The following is a 24,352-nucleotide window of genomic DNA, read 5'->3' as shown; positions in this document are numbered from 1 at the left end:
TCTGTACGCAGATGACACTCAGCTATACATCTCTACCCCGAACCACCCCAACGAAGCCGTCGAGGTGATGTCCCGGTGTCTGGAAGCCGTGCGGGTCTGGATGGGTGACAACAGACTCAAGCTCAACCCTTCCAAGACGGAGTGGCTGTGGCTACCGGCGCCCCGCTTTAGCCAATGTGTTCCATCTCTGGCCATCGGGGGGGAACAATTGCCCCCGGCGGATAGGGCACGCAATTTGGGCGTCCTCCTAGATTCCCGGCTGTCGCTAGATGATCATGTGACAGCCGTGGCTAGGGGGGCGTTCCACCAGGTTCGCCTGGTGCGCCAATTGCGCCCCCTACTAGAGCGGGACGCCCTTCGCACAGTCACTCATGCCCTGGTGACTTCCCGTCTTGATTACTGCAATGCTCTCTACATGGGGCTCCCCTTGAGATGCACCCGAAGGCTCCAGCTGGTTCAGAATGCAGCCGCGCGGGTTATTATGGGGAGTACTAGGTACTCCCATGTAACACCTTTCCTGCGTGAGCTGCACTGGCTGCCTGTGGCTTTTCGGGTGCGTTTCAAGGTGCTGATTGTCATCTTCAAAGCGCTCCATGGCTCGGGACGTAGTTACCTGCGGGATCGCATTCTACCCCACACATCCCTGCGACCAATCCGCTCTCACAGAGAGGGACTCTTCCGGGTACCGTCCGCTAAGCAGTGCGGGCGGGCGGTGCCTAGGAATAGGGCCTTCTCTGTGATGGGCCCAACCCTCTAGAACGACCTCCTCCCCGATATTAGAACCACCTCGGATCTCCGCTCCTTCTGCAAGAAACTCAAGACCCACCTGTTTCGACTAGCCGGCCTGGTCTAATTGTAATTGTAATTGTACTTACAGGGAACATCTACTACTGACCTTCCTGGATGGCTTTCTAAATTTTAAATTTTGGGGTTTTAAACTGGTTTTAGAATTGTTTTTAATTATTTAATTGGTTTGGGTTGTATATACAGACGGTATGTGTGCGTTGTTTTGTCTGATGTTTTATGTTATGTTTTGTTGTTTTATACACGAACGGTCTGTACACCGCCCCGAGTCCCTACGGGGAGAGGGGGCGGTCTATAAATTTAATAAAACCTAAAAACCTAAAACCTAAACAACTAGATGGCAATCAAGGAAATACAGGTAGTTCTCATCTAACAGCCATTCATTCAATGACCATTCAAAGTTACAATAGTCCTGAATGGACTTACAAATGGTCCCCCAACCTAAACCAGTTGTAGCATCCTCATAGTCATGTGATCAAAATTTGAGCAGTTGGCAGCCCCCCTACACTTCCAACACCCACCAGGCAATTTCTTCCCCATCTATGTCCTTCTGACCCCTTACACTTCACAGCCCCTGCCATCCTAACTGAACTTTGTTATCTTCTTGCCCCCACTGCTGACCAAGCATACCCAGCCCAGCCCCTTCACAAAACAGTTGCTGGCCACACAAGTTTCTTCCTTCCCCAGCTCACATGTGGCAATTTCCTCACAAGAACAGGGGAAGCTGACCCCACACGATCAGCAGCTGTTTCATGAAGGGCCAGGTCAGCCATGTGTTATAAGCAGCAGGAAGAATAAGATGGCAAAAGTCAGCTGGGGTGGCAGTATTCTTGGAGTGCAGGGTAGTGAGGGTGACTGCAGCTGGGGTTGGGCTGGGGCAGCTTTGCAGGGAGCTGCAACTTTGTGCCATGCTGCTGGACCATGCTGGGGATTCTCAGGGCAGCTGCAGCTTCACCCCAAGGTGCTCAGAAGGCAGAGATTGGGAGTGGGGAATAAGCCATTGGAAGAAGTTGAAGGGTAGGCAGTGTTCTAACTGGGACAAACCAAAGCTTGGGGCTGGGAGGGACCAAGCCTCAGATGGCTAGGATTGGGGCGAGTCCTTAGCTAACAACTGGTGGAATTCAGTTAATGACAGCAATGAGGAGTCACTAAGCGATGTGGTCACATGACATCCCACTTTGCAACTGCATTGCTTAGTGACATAAATTCTGTTCCCAATTACTATCGCAACTCGAGAGCTACCTATGCAGAAAACTAGTTAAGTCTTTCGGACTTTGCAGCCAAGGAATGGTGTGTCTAGTGATAACTAATGTAAGACACAGCCATGCAGACAGATGTAATGCAGTGGGACATACCTGATTCCCATAAGAGACTTCCATAAAAGACCTACATGTTCTCAACAATTCCTCAGGACAGCCCACTCGATGAATGCAACTATCTACTTTATTCTCAAGAAACCCTTTCTCTCTGCAGAGATTTGATCAGGAGGCGGAAAGTGACAAACCTCCTGCCTCCACATTCCTTTTTGTAGCTTAATGGGAGCAGAGAGACCATATGACATTATAATCAGTTCAGAATAAGTGGCCTGAATCAGTAAGAAATGCGCATATATATATATATCAAGGTTAAGGACATGAACAAGAGTTGAAAATCAAAGAGCAAGGGGAAAAAAGAGCAACTGAAGCGTTCAGTTTTTATCTCCACAGCTGCTGTCTAAGCCAGAAATACACATATACAGATAAAAGTAGAATAATTGGGTAACAAAAAAACCCAGAGTTTAGAATATTTTTAATAAAATAAAATTTTTTACATCAAGCCTCCAATTCTTATATTGCTCTATATATCTTAGACCTCTAATTCCTATGGATCTGGATCCTTGATTTCTTTGCTTTGAATCAAACATGCTCCACTCTTCCCAAGGGAGAGAAGGAATAATAATAAAATAATGGAATGGTCTCCTTTTTTCATTCTTGATCTATTGATCAGAGTTTGAATTTATCAGGCTTCAATGATCTCTACTCAGTAGCTCAGGATTTTTTTCCAGACAAGTATGTTCTTTATCTTACACTTCTTTACTTTTTAAAATGTAAGATGCCTAGAATCATTTAGAGTTGGGTAGCCTCTAAATTCAATAAAATACAGGTAATCCTCATTTAGCAACTGCCTTCTTTAGCAACCATTCTCAGTTACAACACCGATGAAAAATTCCTGTGAAGATTCCTTACATTTACAACTTTATCAGGTCTGTAAAGCAAACGAAAGCTAAAGTAATAATAACATAAGCAAGCTTGTGATTTCACCACAAGATTACTTCATTTTATGGCGGACTTAGTTGCTTGCTGGTCCCTACCATTAAATGAGAACTACCTGTAAATAATGATAGACAACTTTGTCCTACCTTTTCTAGATGATCTAGATCACTTGTAATTATTTTTTCTGACACAGTCACCTGCTTTTAACCCTTTGAAACCTTGCTTTGTGCTCTGCAACCTAATCTTGCAGGTATGACTTCATTCAGAATGTGACTGAACTTTTGGCAGCTTTTGTTCTGCACATCTTTTGACCTTTAGAGTACACATTTAGCTTGCCACAAACTGCTTTTTATAGCAACTATAATGGTGAACTGGATGGCCTATTTCACATTATCAATATTTAATAATATTATAATGAATATTTATTCCAATCTCAGGAAAAATAACTCAGAATTCAGCATCAGGAGTTAAAGGGCCCACTACATTTAGTGATGTAGGCAACGCCCACAAATCTTTTTAAAAAGTAAATCCAAATTGTGGCAAAGGAATGTGTGTCCTGTCCTATTCTAATCGCTGCAACTAAATGTAGAAATCATTCTAGCATTCTAGATAGAATTTTTAATGTAAAATAAATAAATTCCAGTAAGTGCCCCAGTGGTAAAATAGTATATTAGCTGTACCATGTAAGCAGAATCTCCAAACATGAATTCAAATACAGTATTAAGATGCAAACCACCAGAAATATTACTGTGACAATAAGGTTTTCAAATAACAAACTATAATTCTATGGATCAAATAGTATCAGTATAAAACTTTGAATCAGGAACTCCTTAATGAATGTTTTTTTCCAAAGGAACTAACAACATTTTCAAAATTGCAATACGTAATTCTTGTCAGTGAGGTAGGCAAGAATAAATCAGAATAAGGAAAAAATTGTGTAAGATATTGGTTTGTTTCCAGTCCTTTTACTCTATCTGCCAGGAGGCAGTGACTCATGAATGCACTTGGTTTGCTTACAGAATGACAACGCATCCAAAACATGGCTAAAAGATCCTGGCTCAGAAAGCCGCTTTCCATTACAGTAATAGAAACAGCAAGACAAAAAAATTATCTGCATATTTTATTCTTTTTTTAAAAAAAAAACCAAAGTTTTATTGGTTTTTTTAAAATTTACAAGGGAAAAGGTAGTGGAAAAAGTATACAAATTTTGGCAGTTGCAAAGTGTGGTAGGCGCCCCCTCCCTCCAAACTCATAGTATACATCTGGGTAAAAGTCATTAATACATAGTCATATATAGTCAGCATATTAATTCTGTTGGTACTTTCAATCAGTTTAATACATAGTAGTATATAGTCCACATGTTAATTCCATTGGTACTTTCGGTCAGTTTATGTCGAAAAGATTTTCTTATTCATTTTTGTGATCTGAGCTTTCTTGGTATTGCCCCATCTCCCCCCGCCGGCAGAGCTCCGGCCCCTCCCGTGTCCTGCATATCTGTTGTAGGATCTTCTGTTTTTTCTAGGTGTGTTTTGTTTTTTTCCATAAAGGCCTGTGCCTCTATGGGTGTGTTGATTCTAATTCTTGTCTCCTCCCAGAATATTAACATACCTTCAGGCATCAACCATCTGAACCACACCCCCTTCTGGTATAATTTATTCGCTAATTGCGAATAATTTTTTCTTTTTTCCCTTACTTTCTTGGGGATCTGCTTCAGAATGGTTATTTCCCTATCATGGTATGTCAAGGCTTGCCCCCTTTATGCACCCAGAATTTCGTCTCTTGTGCTTTTTCTGAGGAATTTAATATGTACCTCCCTGGGTACGTTGTGTGTTCTAGCATAGGCTGAGTTCACTCTATAAACCAGATCTATCTCCCATTCCATCTGTTGTTTTTCTTTGTGAATATATTCGGCCAAAATATTTATCATGATGTCCCTTATGTTTTCATCATCTGCTTCCATCACGTTTTGAAATCTAAGATAAAAGGACATTCTCTCAAATTCTGTTTTCATTTGTTGGGTATCAAGTTCTTTGTTTCCCTTCTGCACCGCCTCCACCCCCTCCCTCATCTCAGCCGCCCCACCCTCCAAAAGGTCCAGTCTCTGTGAGTTCTTATAAATTTGGGCTTGATTCTCTTTAATTTCTTCTTTCATTTCCTTTAATTGTTTCTTAATTTCCTCTTGTCCCTGTAGAAGTTGCTGAAGCATTTGTTGCAAATCCATCTCTGTACTTTTAGGTTGCATCAGGTCTGTTATCTTTGGTTGTGTAGCAGGGCTGGAAGTTGCTGATGTCGGGGCAGAGGTAGCGAAGCCAGGCTTTCCAGGAGGTGGTCTTTTAGGAGGCATTGTTTATAGAATAAAGAGCTCAGTCAGTGTAGAGAATGGACAGTTAGAGTGGCAGAGCAGCCAGATGAGTCCAGGAGGCAGAAGGTCCATGCAGGAGAGAATTTCTCTAGTCAGCCTGGCAGTAGAGTAAAGTTTTTCACTCCAGGGAGTTCAAAAAGTAGCAATCCACAAGAGATTTATCTGAGTAGCACGGAGACAAAGACCGGAAGCCTGAATTTTTAAAGGTGGAGTCAGGTTTCACAGTTTATGAAGACAACGGAAGTGTGCCATCTTGCCCTGCCAGCTTCGGGTTTAGAGGCATAACAAAGTTCTCAAAGTTCCCAAAGTTTTCAGATCATCAGTACATTATGGGGTTAAATTCAAAGAAAGTCACTTTAAGCAAGGGTGTGGCATCATTGGTTGGCTCTCCCCCCTCCTCCATCCCCTGGGGCTGAGAGCAAAATTGTTCCAAGCCGCCTGTCTGAGGGGGGGGGAATCCCCCTCCCTCCAGCCGCGCCTCTCAAGTTAGCCGAAAGAAAAAGTTTTAAACTGCTGAGAAGTTCTTCAATTCAATAAAGGGAGTGGAGGGGGGTATGCGCCTCACCGCACCGCCGCTGCTTCCTTCTGCTTGTTCATTCTCCGCACAGCCTTTCAGCGAAAACGCCCACGCGTCCTCCGATCTGCTCCCCGGTGCCTTGGGCGAAGCGGGGGACCTCCCACCGGCCACCGCCGATCCAGGAATCCCCGCGATGCCGCCCCTCCGGCAGGGCGCCTCTGCGGGGCGTCCTGTGCCCCCCAAGAAGTGGGGAAGCCCACCGAGGAGCCGGAGCGAGCAAACACTTGCTCGTCGCTGGTAGACGCCGGAACCGGAAGTGCATATTTTATTCTGAAGTCTAATGATACTCATAATGCAACATTTGCAATCATATTTTGGAATAGAGATATGAACCCAAATCACTTAATTGAAAAGATTAAATGGACCATAGCAAAATTAAGTGAACTGGAAGAGGGAATAAAGAAAGAAAATTTACGATTATTGTTTGTCGCACAGTCAACTAGATGTTCAGACTGAATTTGGCATTTTTGCCCACCTATTGAGTCCTTCACAAGGACCTGGGATAGGCAGATGTGGGAATTTGTTGGTGTTAGGTATTGTGGAAGATTATAAGATGTTCCCAGTGAAGCTGCCTTTTGCAAATGATTGATGATGAATTTATCAATGTTGATGGTGTTCAAGTGATGCTCCAGTTGTTTTGGGATTGCATCCAAGGCGCTTATTACTATTGGTACTACCTTTGCTTTTTTTTTTTTTTTTTTGCCAGAGTCATTCTATCTCTATTTGCAGCCTTTGCATTTTATTATTTTCTCCAGTTCCTTCTCTTCTATTCTGCCATCTCCAGGTATTGCCACGTCCAGACTTTTTTGTCTTTCTCGCTGACAATTGTTTCAGGTGTTATGGCAGGTTCTATTTGAATACTAAAATCCTAGAGCATTTCAGTTTCTACATTTTCTATTATTCTATTATTGACTCATGAGTTCTTCCTTGCAGGCAAACAGTATTTCTTAAAGATCTTTCAATGCACCATTGTTGCTAGTTTGTCATGCTGTTGTTTGTAGTCAGTCTGTGCGATCTTTCGGCAGTAACGAACCAGATGGTCCACTGTTTCTTCAGCTTCTTTGCAGAGACTACATTTACTATTTGTTGCTGTCTTCTCAATACTGGCTTTGTATGCATTTGTTCTTAAGGCTTGGTCTTGTGCAGCCAAAATTAACTCCTCTGCCTTTTTTTTCAATTTTTTTGCACTTAGCCACTGCCAAGTTTTCTTATTCTGTGGTTTCCCTGCTGTTTTTTTTATTTAATGTACTGGCCATGTAATGCTTTGGCTTCCCATGCCTCCTTTTTATTCTTCATTTGGTGCTTTTTATAGGCCAGTTTGGTCTCTCCATACTCAGTAGGCCTTCCTTGGTATACTAGCTTCAGTGCATCTTACACACTATCCTTGAGATAGTCTTCCAATGCCCTTTTTCTTGTTCAACCATCTGATGTACCTGTGATATTCCATGCCCAGCCATTTTCCTTGCTAAGTAATCTGTCAATGTCACTGCATGGATGAAGGATATGATTCACTGTCATTATTTTTCTGGTCTTTTTATCCAGGCCTTTAGTTCTGTTTTAATCCAGTCCACTATTCCAGCTGTGTATCCAATGATTGAGATTGATTGCCTTGATTATATTTCTTCAATAGAGTTTGGACTTTAAGATCTTCTTCACTCTCTTGATGTATTCATTTCTAACCTTTTTCTTGACTTTAGTATGCTTGACGTTGTCAGCTTGAAGGATGCCCAGGTATTTGTAGTGATCACCTTTATCCAGATTCTTGATGTTACTTCCATAGACATCTTGATTCCGTCAGTTTTCACTATTTTTCATCTGTTGATGGTGAGGGTGGCACATTTTTTCAATCCAAACACCATTGCAATATATGGCTGCTTATATGGACAGTGTTGAACAGCGATTCTATTTCAGATGGTGTTTTCCATATAGCTTCAGGTCCATATAAAGAAGGCGGGATAGCCTGGTAGATTTTTTTTTAATGTTTCATAGCCATGTCTGAGTTATTCAGAACTGTTAAGAGAGGAATCAGTGCAATGATGAACAGTAGCAAATTTCCTTGGAAAATTCCTCTCAATATTAACGTCTTCCATTCTATCACCATTGACCAGCAACTGTGACTTCCATTGTGCCACCAATCTTCGCACAAAGCTTCTGATGTTTCTACTGTCTCCTGTTATTTCTAGGCACTTGGTTATCCAATCATGTAGCAGGGAGTCAAATGCCTTCATGCAATCAATTAATATTACATACAAGTTGGTCTTCTTTCTCTTGCAGTTTTCCAAAATCATCCTGTCAGTTAGGAACTAATTGTTCTGCTGTTGGGACAGTTTTCTTTCTGCTGATGGGGAAAGAGCATGTTTTCAACTAGATGCTGTTGGAATGGATGAGCTACAGCATAACAATCATATAAGCAATTAGGCTTTCCACAGGCACAGCAGCAAATCTTTACTCTCTAGACCAGTGTTTCTCAACCTTGGCAAATTTTAAATATGTGGACTTCAACTCCCAGAATTCCCCAGCCTGGTTAGCTGGCTGGGGAATCCTGGGAGTTGAAGTCCACACATCTTAACATTGCCAAGGTTGAAAAATACTGCTTATCCAGAATATTCACTGACCTGAGACAGACAGGTCTAGAAAAAAAATGAAGCAATATATCTGTGATGGTGAACCTATGGGATGCGTGCCACGGGTGGTACGCAGAGCCATATCAGCGGGCATGCAAGCTCAGTTCTGGCGCACATGTGTGTGCCAGCCAGCGGATTTTAGGGCCTTCTGGACATACCAGAAGTCAGAAAACAGGATGTTTTCAGCCTACGGTGGGCCTCCAGGGGGGTGGTGAAGGCCGTTTTTGCCTCCCCATGCTCCTAGAAAGGCTCTGGAGCCTGGGGAGAGAGAAAACGGGTACACTGTGCCATTGCATGCCAAAAGTGGGGGGAGTGCAGAGGGGTCGTGTGCGCATACGTGGGGGCAGGAGAATAATGGATGCATGCACGAACACACACACACCCGCACTCCACTGGCTTTTGGCACGTGATGGCAAAAAGGTTAGCCATCACTGCAATATATGAATGGGATCTCTCTACTGCAAAAATCAAAGCTGTGGGTCTATGCTCCAGGATTTAATAGCTAGATCTCTTCGTTCTACCTTTCTAAGTCCGGGGACTTTGCTGGCCCAAGAGATACCTGATCTATGTAGACATAGCAGTTTTCTCTCGTGGTAGAAATATTAGTTCCTGCTTAATTCATTACAGTAAGCATTACACAACCATGCAAACAACCCATATTCCTCTTAAGTGTTAGTAACGAATTGTAACTTAATACTAAAGGTAGACAGGAAAGAAAACATGACTGATCAGCACAAGTAAACTCGGGAATTAACTTCAGTGAGACTGTCAACTTTATAGACCACTGCAGCCTTAAGAGTTTCTTAAAGAGGCTCATAAATAGAATATTTATGCTTAGCCATTAAAACATCTTTCTACATTTTAGCTTATATCCATATGAATCAGCTAGGGCCAATGAGGATGATGTGAGATAAAGCATACTTATCTAGATTTTATCTGTTTGCTTCACTGCTTAAAGTGAATCTTGCACTCTGTTCCCACAGTGATAAATACACCACTAAAAGCTAGCATGCTTTGCATTGAACAAATGCTTGACTATCAAGCATCCAGTCAGAAGCAACCTTCCGGGTTGAAAGGATTAGCTGTTGTTTATTCTGATGGGCAGAATAATGTTCACCATCATTTCAAGCAGAAGATTCCCCCCCACTTCCCAATCCAATCAATTCAGTCGTAGGGCATTTTGCATAATGAGCATGTATTTCTACCACTCACTACCACATACACAGATAAAAGTAGAATAATTGGGTAACAAAAAAAAAGTTCTGCCCAACAAGAATGAAATTTTCACGCTAGGTTAAAAATGGCTACATCAGTGGATTTAAAATGCTGGGATATTTTGCACAATTTCTAAACAAATCTAAAATTAAAGGCCTCTTTTATATAACTAGAAATCTGCAAAGTTGCCTTGGGAATTTTCAGCTATTGGGCAAACTGCAGATAAAACATTTTCCTAGGGCTCCCCAGATTCAATTGTCCACCAAATGTCTTCATTTTTGACCGACTGACTCCCATATCACAATCATAAGTGAAAAAATATGTATGAGAGAAATTCCTCCTTTTTTTTGCTCATATACTCCTTAAGTTAGTTTAAACCTGGAACGAAAGTAATAATCAAGTATACAAAGTCTTTATCTTTGAACAGGCATATTAATACTAGGAATGCCTTCAGTGGCCTTTTAGAATTGTGAACTGCATAGACCAGCTTGCATGTTTTAAAATCCCTTTCCCCCAAAAAAAATATTAATAATTGAATTGTATAATATTACATTAATGTACGAGCCTTCTTTTTCTGTTTATTGTGCACTTGTGTTACAATACAGTACCTTGAACAGTAATGTAATTGGAATAATTTAATTCAATTTTCCTCCTGCCTTTAATTCTTTTTTTGATGTAGCCTTATTGCCTTTTGCAACTCTGCCAACATGCTATTGTAATGCTGCTATTGTTCTATGAAAGCTAACTACCATATAGCAAAGAGATAATTTTCAACTCTTTATATTTATTCTGAAGGAAGTTAAAGCAACTAACACAAAGTGTGTAGTTTTTTCACCTCTATAATTGTAAAGATATAATTTTAATTCATGTTGCTGGCTATCTAGCAAAAATTGCACTGCCCTGTACATCACTGGATCTTAGAAACGGTTCAGAAGCAAAAACTCTGATTTTCTTGACAAGAAAAAGCCTTTCTAGCACTCAAAACAATGAGAATGCTTTTGTAATGGCTTTCAGAGCCAATGTGATCTGCATTGACTGATTTCTTGCATATTACAAGGATGATTGCAGTCTTATGAATTACAAAGAATCTGCAACTCATTCTGGGAAATCATTTGGCCACACAATTGGTTTAACATAAAAGGATGGCAGACATATATAGTTTTAAGCAAATGCAAGAAAAAAGTGATTATTCTTTATTTACCGTAGCATATCCCAAATATATGTAGTCCTGGACATGAGGCTGCTTCAATTCAAACAATGGTATTTGTTTTCTCTTGCCACATTAACTGAGAGGCAAATTAGTAGAACATCTTCATAGAATTGTTAAGTATGACCTTTAAAATTGAGCAGTATATACAGGAACTATTTAGCCTAGCCCAGTGATGGCTAATCTTTTTGTTGTTGGGTGCCAAAAATGCAAGGGCAAACGCACAATGGTGTATGTGCGTGCCGGCACCCATAATGCAAAGTATTCCCCCACATGCGCATGTGCGCACAATCACTCCCATGCTCCCCCACGTGTGCTGCACTACTTGCCTCCAAGCTAAGCTTGGTATTTTCTTCAGGAGGGGCGGGGGGGCGTTTTCACCCTCCCCAGGTTCCAGGAAGGCCTGGGGAGCCTGGGGAGGGCAAAAAATGGGCCCAACGAGCCTACTGTAAGTTCGGAAATGATCCATTTCCGGTTTCTGGAGGGCGTCCGGGGGGGGCGGGGGAGGCCGATTTCGCCCTCCCAGGCATCAGGAAAGCCTCTTGAGCCTGGGGAGGATGAAAAACAGGCCCAATGGGCCTACCGGAAGTTCGAACTCCTCAAAGCTGATGGCTCGCGTGCAGACAGATATGGCTCCGTGTGCCACCTGTGGCACACGTGCCATAGGTTCACCATCACGAGCCTAGACTATTAGAGCAAGCTCATACTCTTGATAGGTCCACATTCAGTGCATTACATTTATACATTTTTATTTATTTAAAAAAGATTGCAAGTGTCACTCACTGCCTGTTGGAAGAATGGAAGAAAGAGGAAGAACTAAAATATGTACCCAATAGAGTGTCAGGAAAACAAGATGACAAGGTGAGACAAAAAGGAGTATAAATATAATATTGGAAAGCTGCTGGGCCAATTTACTGAGCTCCCTAAAACCACAGTATAATATCTGAAAAACACTGCATCATAACAAGCATGTATTTTAATCAAGGGACAAAAATGTATCAAGTTATATTTAGTTCCAATCTATTCTACTCATTGATTCTCCCACTAAATGTAGTTAAATATTTTTAACTGAAAGTTCAATGGATAATTTCTTACAGTCAGATATTATTTTCACTGAGACTTATTTCCAGATAATTTTTCTCTTTTCTTTCTTGTTTGCTATATTTGCCAGTCCTCCTGAGAACTTTTAACAATTAAATCGAAAGCAGTGTAAACAATTCTGACATAACTGAAGATAAAACGTGTGATTTCTGAAGATGTTTGCTATTTTAGTTGGCTGTACCTTTGACACAATTGAGAATACTATGTTGCTCCAGCAACCATTCCTATTTATTCTGGGATCCCTAGCAAACAAGATTTCCATTTTAAGCTTGATGAAGGTCATTTTGGCAATTGTGATGCTTAAGCACAGGTTATTATTACAACATGCCAAGCAACCACTCTTAAGATTTCTGTCCTACAAAATCCTTATTTGCTACAAATAGAATAATTATGTGGGAAATGGTTTGTGATGTCTAAATTGATTGCTCTAGCTGCATAGGAGATCAAATCCAACATCTTTTAGCTAGATGTATATTTACATCTTCATTAACATAAGTCAATCACTTATTTAAAATACCAGTGGTTTTTTTAAAATCAGAAAACGAATGTAAATATTAGAATAGCCAAAAGAGTTAAAAGAGAACAGAAGGTGGAACTTTGCACCAAAGAATCCAAATACTCTTTAACAGAGAAAAACCTAACATGACCCTAAAGACTGATTCTGCATTTCAAAGACTCCATAAAGCTATTCAGATTTTTTTTTATTTCTAATTGGATTTTTTTTTAAAATCTTCAAATGTGCTGAGTTTAGATTACTTGCAGTTGGAACTGGGTTTCAGACTAATATATATGACACATTTTGCTCCCAAAAATTTATTTTTGTTGCAGAAATGAGTTGTTGAAAGAAGAAAACATGATGATAATACAGTATTCTTGGTGATCAAATAAAACCATGCAGATCCACTTAACCCTGGCAACTTTTAGTATTTTGTTTGTTTGTCAAATTATATACTGTCCATCACTCACACAGTCATTCTTAGTGAATATCCCCTTTTTAAGCTTATCGTTTTTATGCTTAAATGGAAGAAGCCTCTTATCTAAACTCTTAAGAGCAATCACAGAAAATATGTGCAGGCTTATCTTGTATTTCAATATTCTCAGTGTTACTCAACTTTGATAACTTTAAGATGTGTGGACTTCAAATCCCAGAATCCTTTAATGAGCATGGCTAGCTGGAGAAGTTTGGGAATTGAAGTCCACAGATCTTAAAACTGTCAAAGTTGAAAAACACTGCCTTAGAGAACACTGAAATACAAGATACATCCATACACATGCGCTAGAATTGTTCCTAAGAGTCTAGATATGAGGCTTCTTCTACTTAAGCATAAAAAGAAACAGCTGTGGCAGAGGCAAGAGAGAAGTGGCTATACTAAATGAAGCGACTGTTAGGCTAGATTTGGACACAGCAAAGGTACAAAAGAAATTTGTATCAAGCCCTATGAACATGTGTTCTGACAGAATCAACCAGGACAATTAGCTTCCAAGGTATTTTAAAACATCCACGAGGTAACACGCAATAGCAATAGCATAGATGCCATCCAATCATGCAGGATCAAAGAAATTATGTCTGATCAATTATTCACAGAATTGGTTTTTGCCTCCAGTAGTAGTTGTAAATCAACTACTTAAAGTTCCGTGAAGTCCATAAAGAAAAGAAAAAAAAAACTTGATATGTTTAACTCACTCAGATTGAAAAATACATAAAGATGGGTGGGGGATTCACATTTTGAACACCATCATCTGGATGTATGAAGGTTCACCAGATGTGACCATTATACTGCTGACAATTTGGTCACATGCTAAGGAAAGTCAAAGTGAGTTAAGAGAGTATTTCTCTTTGTACACAGAGAAATAGAAAGATTATTTTTCAGTCTAAGCACAAAAAGGACAAGACAGGAAGCAATACTGCCATGTTTAATGTTCTTGCATCTGAGAGATATGGTCGACCTACCTAAGAATTTATCTCCTTTTATCCGTGTTTTCCTTTGAAATAAACAATGACACTTTTAAGACAGATGTTCAGGGCCCCACTCAGAACAAGCACATCCCTAAGTGCACGAAATTAGATGTTCATGATTTGAAATGAGTGAATATTAGAAATGTTGGGTAAAGTAGGCATCCTCTACAGGACAATTAATTTTGGAGTCTAAAATTATGCAATTGCAGTACTGGATGCCAGCTATCATCCTATATCTGGATTCTGTATGGTTCTGTTCAGCCAAACTAGCTTAAAACCTAAAAGAACCATTCCAAAATTTAGAAAATATATTTTACATTGCTAGAATGCAATGTGAAAAAAGATGACGTGTAAGCAAGAGCTAGCATAAGAATTTATGCAAGTAATGGTAGAAAGGACTTGACCAACTTTACTCATTATGTTGTATTAGGAGGTAGGTTACATAGTATTGGGGGATACCCCTGCAGCCTCTGAAGCTTCCCTTGGCATCAACCAAGTATCCATTGGACAGGAACAACTTCAAGGAGGAAGAGAGGAAATCAAGAGGTAGGTCTGCATGATCAACTTCCCTGCCACTATTTCTACATGTGATGAGGAGGGTAAATAGGAAAGGGATTTGTCTGCTGGACTTGAGTTGCAGAAAAAACACCTTTTTGCTCTTAAGGCTTGCCTTTCCATTTTCTTTCAGCCTCAGGGAGATGAAGAGGACACTTTTGATTTCACCAAAGTTCACAAGACACAAATATTCAGCCTTTTTTCATCTTCTGAGAAATTGGTCCATATGTAAACATCATATGGGTATTAAGCCTTGAGGTTAAGCTTTAAATATTCAAAAATGAGAAACAATGTGCCACTGTAAATTAATACTTTGCATTTTAGTAGCATGATACTGTGACACAGGAATCACACAATGATTTATTCCATTCCTCAAAAGTGGTTTATTCTTAATTTAATATTCCTCTCTTAAGAGAAGCAAATCAGGTATACTGGTTTCACACCTCCCAAAAATAGTAAGAAATATTTCCAAACTCTTTACTTACCCCTACAAGCTAAAGCAGCGAATATTAAATAATTATAAGCATGCATCATTATTAACTAGAATTTTGGATTCATTCACAATATTTGAAATATAGTGAACAAAAAGAAACCCTCTTTGCACCCGGAAAATTGTACCTCTGTATCTGAAGTTGATACCTTCTTTTTCTTCTCCAGTATTTCCTGCTGTACAAAATCTGTTCCCTTCCCATCGGCCCGCCCTGTCATCTGAATTGATATTTCTGTACACAGTACTGTGAAAATACTGTGAAACTCATTTAACAGACTGATCAGATGGGGGGGGGGGTTCATTATTCACCAGTATCATCTCAAAGTACCACATCATGACAAGTTATATAATTTGTGTAATGAGATCATTATGTAAATTATATAAATGACATCATTACACAAATGATGTAAATCACTGCAGAAATCTCTGTCACATGAAATGTTTATTGTAACAAGGTCTATTAAATCAAGGTTTCATTGTGCTAAAAGGAAAAGACCTGCTACCTATGGCTATGAACGGTACGGAAAAAAATAAGTAGTTTAGGAATTATGTCCCCCAGGGTAGATTCCCCCCACCCCCTCATTATTATTGAATTTCCCATTGAAAAATACTTGGTAAAGTGCCTTTGGAAAAAGGAAGTTTCCAAACACTTGAAAATTCCGGATAAAGCTGAAAATATAACACTACTATGTGACCACAAACACATGTTAAGCTGCCAGAGTGCCACAGAATCAAAAATAAATTATGCTTCGTTAGATCAGGTTTCTATCAACACTTAAAATACCAGCAATTAAATGTGTTATGTGAACAAGGAACAAAAAATCCATATAAGCCTTTTAGTGTAAACGTAACCTCTTCCATCTGCCATAGGGGAACACCCTTTTTTTACCTATCTAGAAAAGAGTTGCTGTTTTTGAAAAAATTAAGAAGGGTAAATACTATTCAAAACTAATACAAGAATCCTCACTTTCTTCCAGGATCATTTACTGATAGATCATTTACAACCATTCTTCCATTATTCAAATATTTTGTTTATGTCCAGCTTTGATATCTTTCAAACTGTTAAAAGCTGAAAAATATCCTCTTCTCAACCTAATATTTTAAAAAAACATGTATTTTCCTTCACCTGTTACAAATAGTAGGATACACCCAAGCATTTAAAATTTAATAGCTCAAATACACTTATTTTCAAGTGAATACGTTTTGCAAGCTGTAGAATTTAATGCAGTTTCAAGCAAGAGAACTCAAATATTCTCACTGCGTATAGAGTATAATATTTCAGTATTTGAAAGGAAAATACATTGAGGTATTATGTAATTATGAAGTCTGCACATGAGGCTAGATTGAATTCAACAGTGAAAACCAAAATGGTCTGTGAAGAATTCTAAACATTATTCCTTAGCACTGGGAGAATATATTAGAGAGATTTTATTATGTACCATATTTGCTTCTAAATCAAATCCTTAGCCCAATCCCTCACAAAAGATTCTAATCCACATGTATTTTTATTTTACCAGCAGAATACAACATTCTAATACCTCATGGTGATTTGTAAATCAAAACAATTCTCGCATTAAAGCAGGATTAATTGCCTCAACAAAACTAGCTCCCCTCCCTTTCAATCATGTACCCCTAAAATTAAAACATAGTACAACTTTTATTTATTAGCATAAAGTAGACGGGGTATTTTGTACTCCCAAAAAATAGTTTGACTGTTTTCTTCTGACCACATAGATTGCAGTGGGAACAGTGGAACACGAGAGATTAGTCTGGCATACTGCTGATATGTTATAGGGCAGAGAAAATATATCAGGGAAGGGAAAGGGGGCCATATATTCTGTCTTATCCAGTCTGAAAAAACTGAAATTACATTTACAGAATAGTTAAAAGTTCATATCTGCAAAGCTTTCAGCAAGGACACATAAAGTACCCAAATATCTCAGGGATATAAATGAGTAATAATTGATTTCATTTATATCTCACCTTTATTATTTTTATAAACAATTCAAGATAGTGAACATATGTAATATTTCTTCCTCCTTCTATTTTTCCCCACAACTATAACCCTATTAGGTGAGTGGGGCTGAGAGTGAGTGATTGGCCCAAAGTCACCCAGCTGGCTTCCATGTCCAAGAAGGGACTAGAACTCAGAGTCTCCCAATTTCTAGCCTGATGCCTTACCCACTAGACCAAAATGGCTCTATATAGTTACTATATACTTGATTTTAGCCTGGTAATAGAAGTTACTGGACCTTGGAAGCCATTGCCTCTTTCTACTCTTCTGCATTTTAGTTGGAGATAAAATGTTTCCTAAGGGATTGTCTGACATTACATGACAACATTATCTATCTAGCAAATGTCTGTCAAAAATTTATCACATGCAAGAGGCAGTGAAAAAAGGTTCATGAAAAAAGTTCAACAGGTTAACAACTGATAGTACAGAAGTGAAAACTCAACAGTAAATCTCTTTACTTTGTCCTATTATGTGCAACTAATATGACATTTAACTCCAGAAAATTGGGGGGGGGGGGGGGAAGCAATGTATACTAGCTTCATAAAGCTACATGTATTCCAATACGCAAATAGAGAAAAGGTATCTACTCATTAGTGAAAGAAGGATCTAATTATCATGTAAGATTTCAGTCCAGACACTTTTTAAAAATGAATTATATCTAATTATGAAGTTTGGAGGGAAATAATCTTCAATTCCTAAATAAAATCATTTTAACTTCAAAATTAATCATACATTAGTACTTAGTATTTGATCGATTATATTATTCTATCAAATGAAATAATAATAAATTTATAATTTCCCACTTTTAGGCCCTCAAAGTCTATGACTTCAATTAATGCTGGCAGGTTTTTAATACATATCAGAAATCCCACCTCTTTATATGGAAGCAGAAATGAGAGACTCAAAATGTCTGCTTTTTATCTAGCACAGACCAAAAACATGCTACCAATGGGACTCCTGAAAGCCCACCACAGAACAAGTTATTCCATCTGTCATCTCCAGGAACAGCTGCAGCACTTCACCCCAGCTGAAATGCCCGTAGCCATAGCTCTGACTCAAACCATCCCCCTACTTCTTCAGTAGGTTCCAAAAGATTCCCAGAGAAGATATTCATGTTGTGGGTACATAGACAGATCTCCCTCAGAATCTCTTGCCACAAATGAAATCCTGATATTAAAACAGATTAAGACTAGTCAGCTGACCTAGTGACTAATTTTTGTGCCCAGCACAAACTGTGTTTATTGTGTTATATATCAACAGATTATATGCAAGTGTTTCCTATCTCCAGTTTAAAACAGTGGAAATAATAAATGAGGACCTCCCATCAAAGCATATCTGTAAGCATGATCCCCACAGCAGGGATAGTGTGATAAGCGATGTTGGTTTGCTATGTAAGCTTGTATATTGAAACTGGCTGAAAATGCTTAAAGAACTTTTGCTTCATCGCTTACCATTCTATAATATTTTTACTCATAGGAAATTATACATTCTTATTTTAGTCTTTTCTGCAAAGCTTCTTTACCCTTTTCTTCTTGAAGAAGCATCCTTCACAATTTTCATAGCCAATGAGGAAGGCATTTAAGGGTTAATTTTGAGGAAGACAGCTCATTACCTACCCCAAATTAACCCTAATAATTAGTTCAGAACCTGCTGTATGGAGTCATTTTCCCGTTAAGAGTTGGGGATCAGTATCTGTTCCTGCACTTGAAGAAACCCAAACATTTGTGGGGGTCTGGCCTGTTTCCTACATTAAAGCTTATGTAGCTGTTAATATGTAGATAGGTTACCATAACAAAATAACCCATTTCACCCCAAAATTCTCCACCCATTTCTTCTTGTGCTGTTCATTTGTCATGAAGAACGGACTACAGTTAATTACAGAAATGCAGAAAAAGTGTGCTTTTGATCTGTTTCTTAAAAACTCGGGAATCCATAAGCTTCACTTCTGAAATATTCTTTCCATACTTTGCTCTGCTAAGTAGCACTTGGGAAGTCTACAGAGTCAAAGCCTCATTGCTCATCCCGCATACCTGCAATGCCACAGATCATGATTCTACTATAGGAACATAAGATGCTTGCTGCCTCAGTCTACTTGACATTGACTAGAACTGGCATTTTAGTGTTTTAGGCAGACAGTTTTCTAGCTCAATCCAGAGATGCCAGGGATGAATTTGAGGTCATCAGTATGCAAAGCAATGAATAACACAACTGTACAGGTTCACAACCAGGCACCGGAAGCAGTGGCACATGGGATAGGAATTGCAAATATTTAGGCATGATTATGTTCTAATCAGCGGAAGCAAGATGGAGAGGGACAGGAAAGAACTATTTTCTCTAGCATTATACATTCACCCTTTTTCTTTTACCTGACTTAATTATTTTGTTCCTAATTATTCTGTACCCTTCATTACTTTACAGTCAAATTTTTATTGCATTCTTCTCAATAGTAAACAACCCTGATGTTATTTTCATAAAATAAAATAAATTGCATTAATTAAAGTAGAAGGATATCATGTGTTCTCTAACCTTCTATGTAAACTAGTTTATGATTTTTTAAAAATCATCTAATCTAAATTCAGTTAGTCTCTGAGTTCTGAACATAATAAAATATTGGGCAAAAAAGCTTCCAAAATTTTACTGCAACATTAAAGCTAGAAATCAAAAGCATTATAAATCAAATGCAGTTGTATTTTAAGAGCATTTAATCTTTAAAAAGTTTTTCTTCCGTATTGTGCACAAACTGGACTTGGGCTGCTCTGTGTCTCAGCCCAACCTACCTAAAGAGACTGTTGTAGAGAAAAATGGAGAGAGGAAGTACTATAAATGCATCTTCAGCTCCTGAAGGAAATTGTAATGGGCCATTATGTCACATCCTGGTGAATGCAGGAATGAGTCCATGCAATTTTCTTGCCAAGATTTTCAGAAGTGGTTTTCTTTGTACCTAAAGCTCACAGCCCCCAGTAGCTTTAACCATTATTATGTACCAAACTGGTATGCCTAAAAGGAAAAGTAGAACACAAATCAAATAAAATAAAAAAATATGTACATTCAGTCACATTTTGGCTTTTCCATTAAGAAACTCACAACTCTAATAGTGTGTGTGTGTGTGTGTGTGTGTGTGTGTGTGTGTGTGTGTGTTGATTTCAGTTCAAGTGTAAGAAATTGCACATGTATCTCTTAAATGCAAACAATAATATAAAATGTTATTCCAACAACTTGAATTGATTTTACTTTCAGTTTGGTATTTTTCTTTTCTTTTTTAATTTGTTCAATGAGTTATGTTTTTAATGTCTTTTTAATCACATTCTCATTCTATTAACACATTCTAAAAGCATTCATACAAAATTAAATTTTAACTTCTGCATACATTCTGCAAGTGGGTTAATACACTTTCAACTGGTTTAGAAAAGATCTAATCTACTTATTTTAAATTATAATTCTTACACTACCATATAAACACATCAGTTATTATAAATATACATGTGAACAAATATTAACAACATTGGAAATAATGCTCAGAAGCAAAACATTTTAATCAAACAAATATATTTATAACTTTTAAAAAGTCATTCCATCACAAAGACCATTAAAATGCAATCAGGCAGCAACATTTTCGCTTCCCTGCAATGACAGCATTAAAACTCTGTGGGCAGGATCATACAGTGTGCATCTTTCTTCTAAACTCCTGAGGTAGATTGGAGCATTTTGCTCTATTATGGAAGAGAGTCATGCTACAACAACCTAAAAATGTTATAGATGAATGGATACAGAGAAGCTGTGGCAGCAGTATTTTCATTTCCATTCTCCTGCTCAGCACAGTTTGTTTTTTTTTTCCTGCACAGAACCACAATGTACATTTAAATGTTTTACTTGCATCGATTTATCCTGAAATAAAATGATTCAGCAACTTCATTTTAATCTGCTCCCTTCCCTGTTCCAATTCAGTTTCTGAAAGTCAAGGATATTATCACTTAGTGAAACAACATTGAAATCAGCTTCTTTTGGAAATATGAGCAAATATATAGCCTATGTACATATGTTACACAACTATTTCAAACCAAGCAGAAGAGAAACCTGCTACTAAGAACTGCTTTATCTTTTAGCTGGTGGCATCCTGTTGCTAACCACTTAGAGAATAACAGCCTTTATCACTCTTGTAATTTACACAGTAGATTTTCACCACAGTTCTGCTACTGTAGTTTTTAATAGTCAATGAATTTAGCAGTTTTAGCATCTTTAACTTACTGCCAGTATTTTTTTAAATATGTGGCAAGTAAGTTATAAAGTATTTCAATTATTTTCAGACTCCATTCAAGAACCACTGTAAATATAATCTTCCAAGGTGGCTCAGGCACCTTATTTTACAGATGACAGATTGCTAAATGAAAGCTACGCTGCAGGTTGTCGACCTTGGAAATGTGTTTTACTATGAAAAGTACAACACATATATTCTTCTTACGTTACCATATTGCTATAACCTGATAGACATATTTAATATTACCCTACAGCATCTTACCAGTAGCACTGGTAAAACATTTTAAGCCATGTGAAATATTAATGTTTTGCACAAGTTTAAGCAAATGAAAAGTAAAATAAATTTCTCTCATTAATTGAAATCTAAGAAAGTATGTCTGCTGTTATCAAAACTTGGGATTCCTATTCTCCAACACACAGGAACAATTCATTTGCCACATATTTCAAAATGACACTGTATGTAATGGGAAAACCTCCTGATTCCCCCCCCCCCCACAATAACACAAAAAGATCTTTCCAGCCCTTTCATTCCATTTCATTTCAGCACCACTGAGTTATATAACATCATGCCCTGATGTCAGTTCCAAGTTTTTAAGCTTCATTTATAGGTTTATCATAGCACAGCTCTTGAAGCATGCAGCTTTTTCCCCCTCCTCATTATGCAAGGAAAAGTACCCTTCCCAGGCAGGCCCAGCTTCTCTGATGACATCGTTAATGCAGAGCAGCTCCTGCTATGCAGGGGACTGAGCCCTGCCTCCAAAACCAGGAGAGGATGAAAAATAAAATAAATCTCTTTGCCCCCGTATTATTTATCCATTTGCAGCATGAAAGAATTAAGGACACATATTATCCGTTGTTTTTTTAAAGTAGACTATGTTTTAAAAGGCAGCGATATTTTCTAATGGCACCCAAGAGCATGCAAGTCCTGTAGGAGAAGGGAACTACAAACCCGTACTTTCTTGTGGGCTCCGAGACCCGCGTACAAACCACCCTTTCCCCCGCAGTCAGCAACGTGCGCCCAAGAATGCAGACCCTCCTGACTCCTGATGGGTGTGGACAGGAGCCAACCTTAACAGCTGCTACCCTACCTAACCCAAGGGGAACCGGAGCCCCGCAGTTGTCTGGCTCGCCGGCCTGTGCGCAGTTCTGCCCCCCCCCCCCCGCCTCGTCCGCACACGGCCATTGTCACAAAGTCTGCAAACGGCCTCTAGACCCGGCTCGGTGCTGCTTTGCGGCGATACGACGCTCCCGTTATCCGCAGCCAAGGCGCCCTTCCTCCAGCTGCTGCAGCCCCTCTGACAGAGGGGACTGGATGTGGGGCGAGTCGCGGCATCCTCCCCTTGGTGGTTTCAATCCTAACCCCACCCTCCCCTCCCCTGAGCAGGGTTAGATAAACCAGGGGGAAGGAGTCTCGCCGTCCGTTCCCCCCATCCACTCACCCTGCCCGGTACTCTCCGCGCAAAGCCCCTGGAAAGAGAGCGACAGCGGCGGCGGCGGCAAGGGAGAGAAAACCCACCTGAGTTTTAAGTGAGCTCGGGGGGCGCCGCAGGAGGAAAATGCGCACGCGGGAGGTGTGTGGAGGGAGGAAAGTGGCGGCGGGCTGCTCGGAAGGGAAGGCGGCGGGGGTTGGTGGCGTCGCCCGCTTTCTTTTCGCGAAGCACTCCCGAGTCCCGCGAAAAGGCGGCGGCGCGCGGCGGCTCCTCAAGGCAGCTTTCCTGGGGCCTTTTCTCCTCCTCCCTTCTGTGGCTGTGCAGTCTCGCCCTCCCTCAACGCCTCGCGGGCGCTCCCGCCCACCCGTCTTGCTCGGTGAAGGCCGGCCGGGCTGTGACAAGACCTGGAAGCGTAGAGCCAGCCTGCCCGCCTGCCTGCCTGCCGGAGTCGGATTCAATGCTAAGTCATCCTCCCTCCCCTAGCCGAGCGGGAGCAAGCGAGCGAGGCCCCTTTCCCCTCCTCCTTTTCAGCGGGTCTTGGCAAAGGGATGGCGACGCGCGTGGGTGTGCTCAGAGATGCCAGGAAAGGACGCCGAGCTTCCTAGCTCTCGTTAAAAGGATACCGGAGTAGCGGCTCTTTACCAAACAGTGCGCCGTCCTTAGGAGAAATGACCCGTGTTTTCGTTTCTCGACTTCAACCAATCATAGAAATAATCCCGCTGGCTTTAGAATATGGTGTTTGGGTGCACTTGCGCATCTGACCAGCTCCTCGTACCTACGTTGAGTTGGGTAATAGAGGTGTATATACACAGCCTGTGTTGCAGAGCAGCGGAAAGACAGATAGAGGAGTGTGTACAGGTGATCTGAAGTAAAACTGAATGAGTAACACTGTTATTCATTTTAAGTATTTTCATTTGCTGCCCTTCAAAACTGTTTCCCTCAAGATGAGGAGGATAAAAGAATTTAACACCTCCGGTTCTAATAGAAGAAATGTGAAATGTAATAGGTGATACGATTTCTAAAGACATACACAAACACAACTAGGATGGAACGGAACAACTTGCCATGGCCAACTTGCCACAGCCAACTCAACACAGTCAAGTCACTGCGGGACAATTTAACAATTCTATCTAGTTATTTAAAATAAATAAAAATATTTTAATGTTTGCCATTTACTTTTCTTTCGATCCCTCCTTTTGCATCCTTTAATTACTCTATTCCACCATTTCTTTGATATTAGGGTAACTCTTGTTCCAGAGCAAGTTGTCCTGTGTCAAGATGGCCGTGGCACGTTAGCCGTGAATTGCCATGGCAAGTTGGCTGTGACAAGTTAGCCATGGTAACTTGGTCGTGGCAAGTTGACTGTGACGAATTGTCACAGACCCTAACTAGGAGGTCATAGGAAGGCTACTGAAAACTTGAAACTCTCTTGTAGGCTGGGTTGAAGAAATCAACCAGCCTGAAGGGGTATTGTGAGCTTCTGTAAACTTGAACCTAGATCTCCTAGATG

At 39.9% G+C, this 24,352-nt stretch overlaps 1 protein-coding gene across 8 annotated transcripts in view; it reads right to left on the bottom strand.

The window, feature by feature from the left end:
* Window positions 1-23,233, bottom strand: part of OSBPL6 (oxysterol binding protein like 6) — a 101,892-nt gene extending 78,659 nt beyond the window's left edge. For 7 of the 8 annotated variants that reach the window (XR_014173902.1, XM_081936513.1, XM_081936511.1 and 4 more), the window contains exon 1: window positions 22,929-23,233. The gene's annotated coding sequence lies outside the window, so the exon portion shown is untranslated. Of the gene's footprint in view, window positions 1-22,851; window positions 22,894-22,928 lie in introns of those variants that run through there. The other variant, XM_081936512.1, reaches the window with a different exon arrangement.
* Between the last annotated feature and the right edge of the window lie 1,119 nt (window positions 23,234-24,352).

The sequence above is a fragment of the Natrix helvetica genome (genome assembly GCF_964273705.1).
Source record: "Natrix helvetica genome assembly, chromosome: 1".
In the NCBI taxonomy this organism is placed as follows: Eukaryota; Metazoa; Chordata; class Lepidosauria; order Squamata; family Natricidae; genus Natrix; species Natrix helvetica.
Note: the sequence above shows the minus strand (reverse complement) of the source record. Positions and strands in the feature narration are given on the sequence as shown.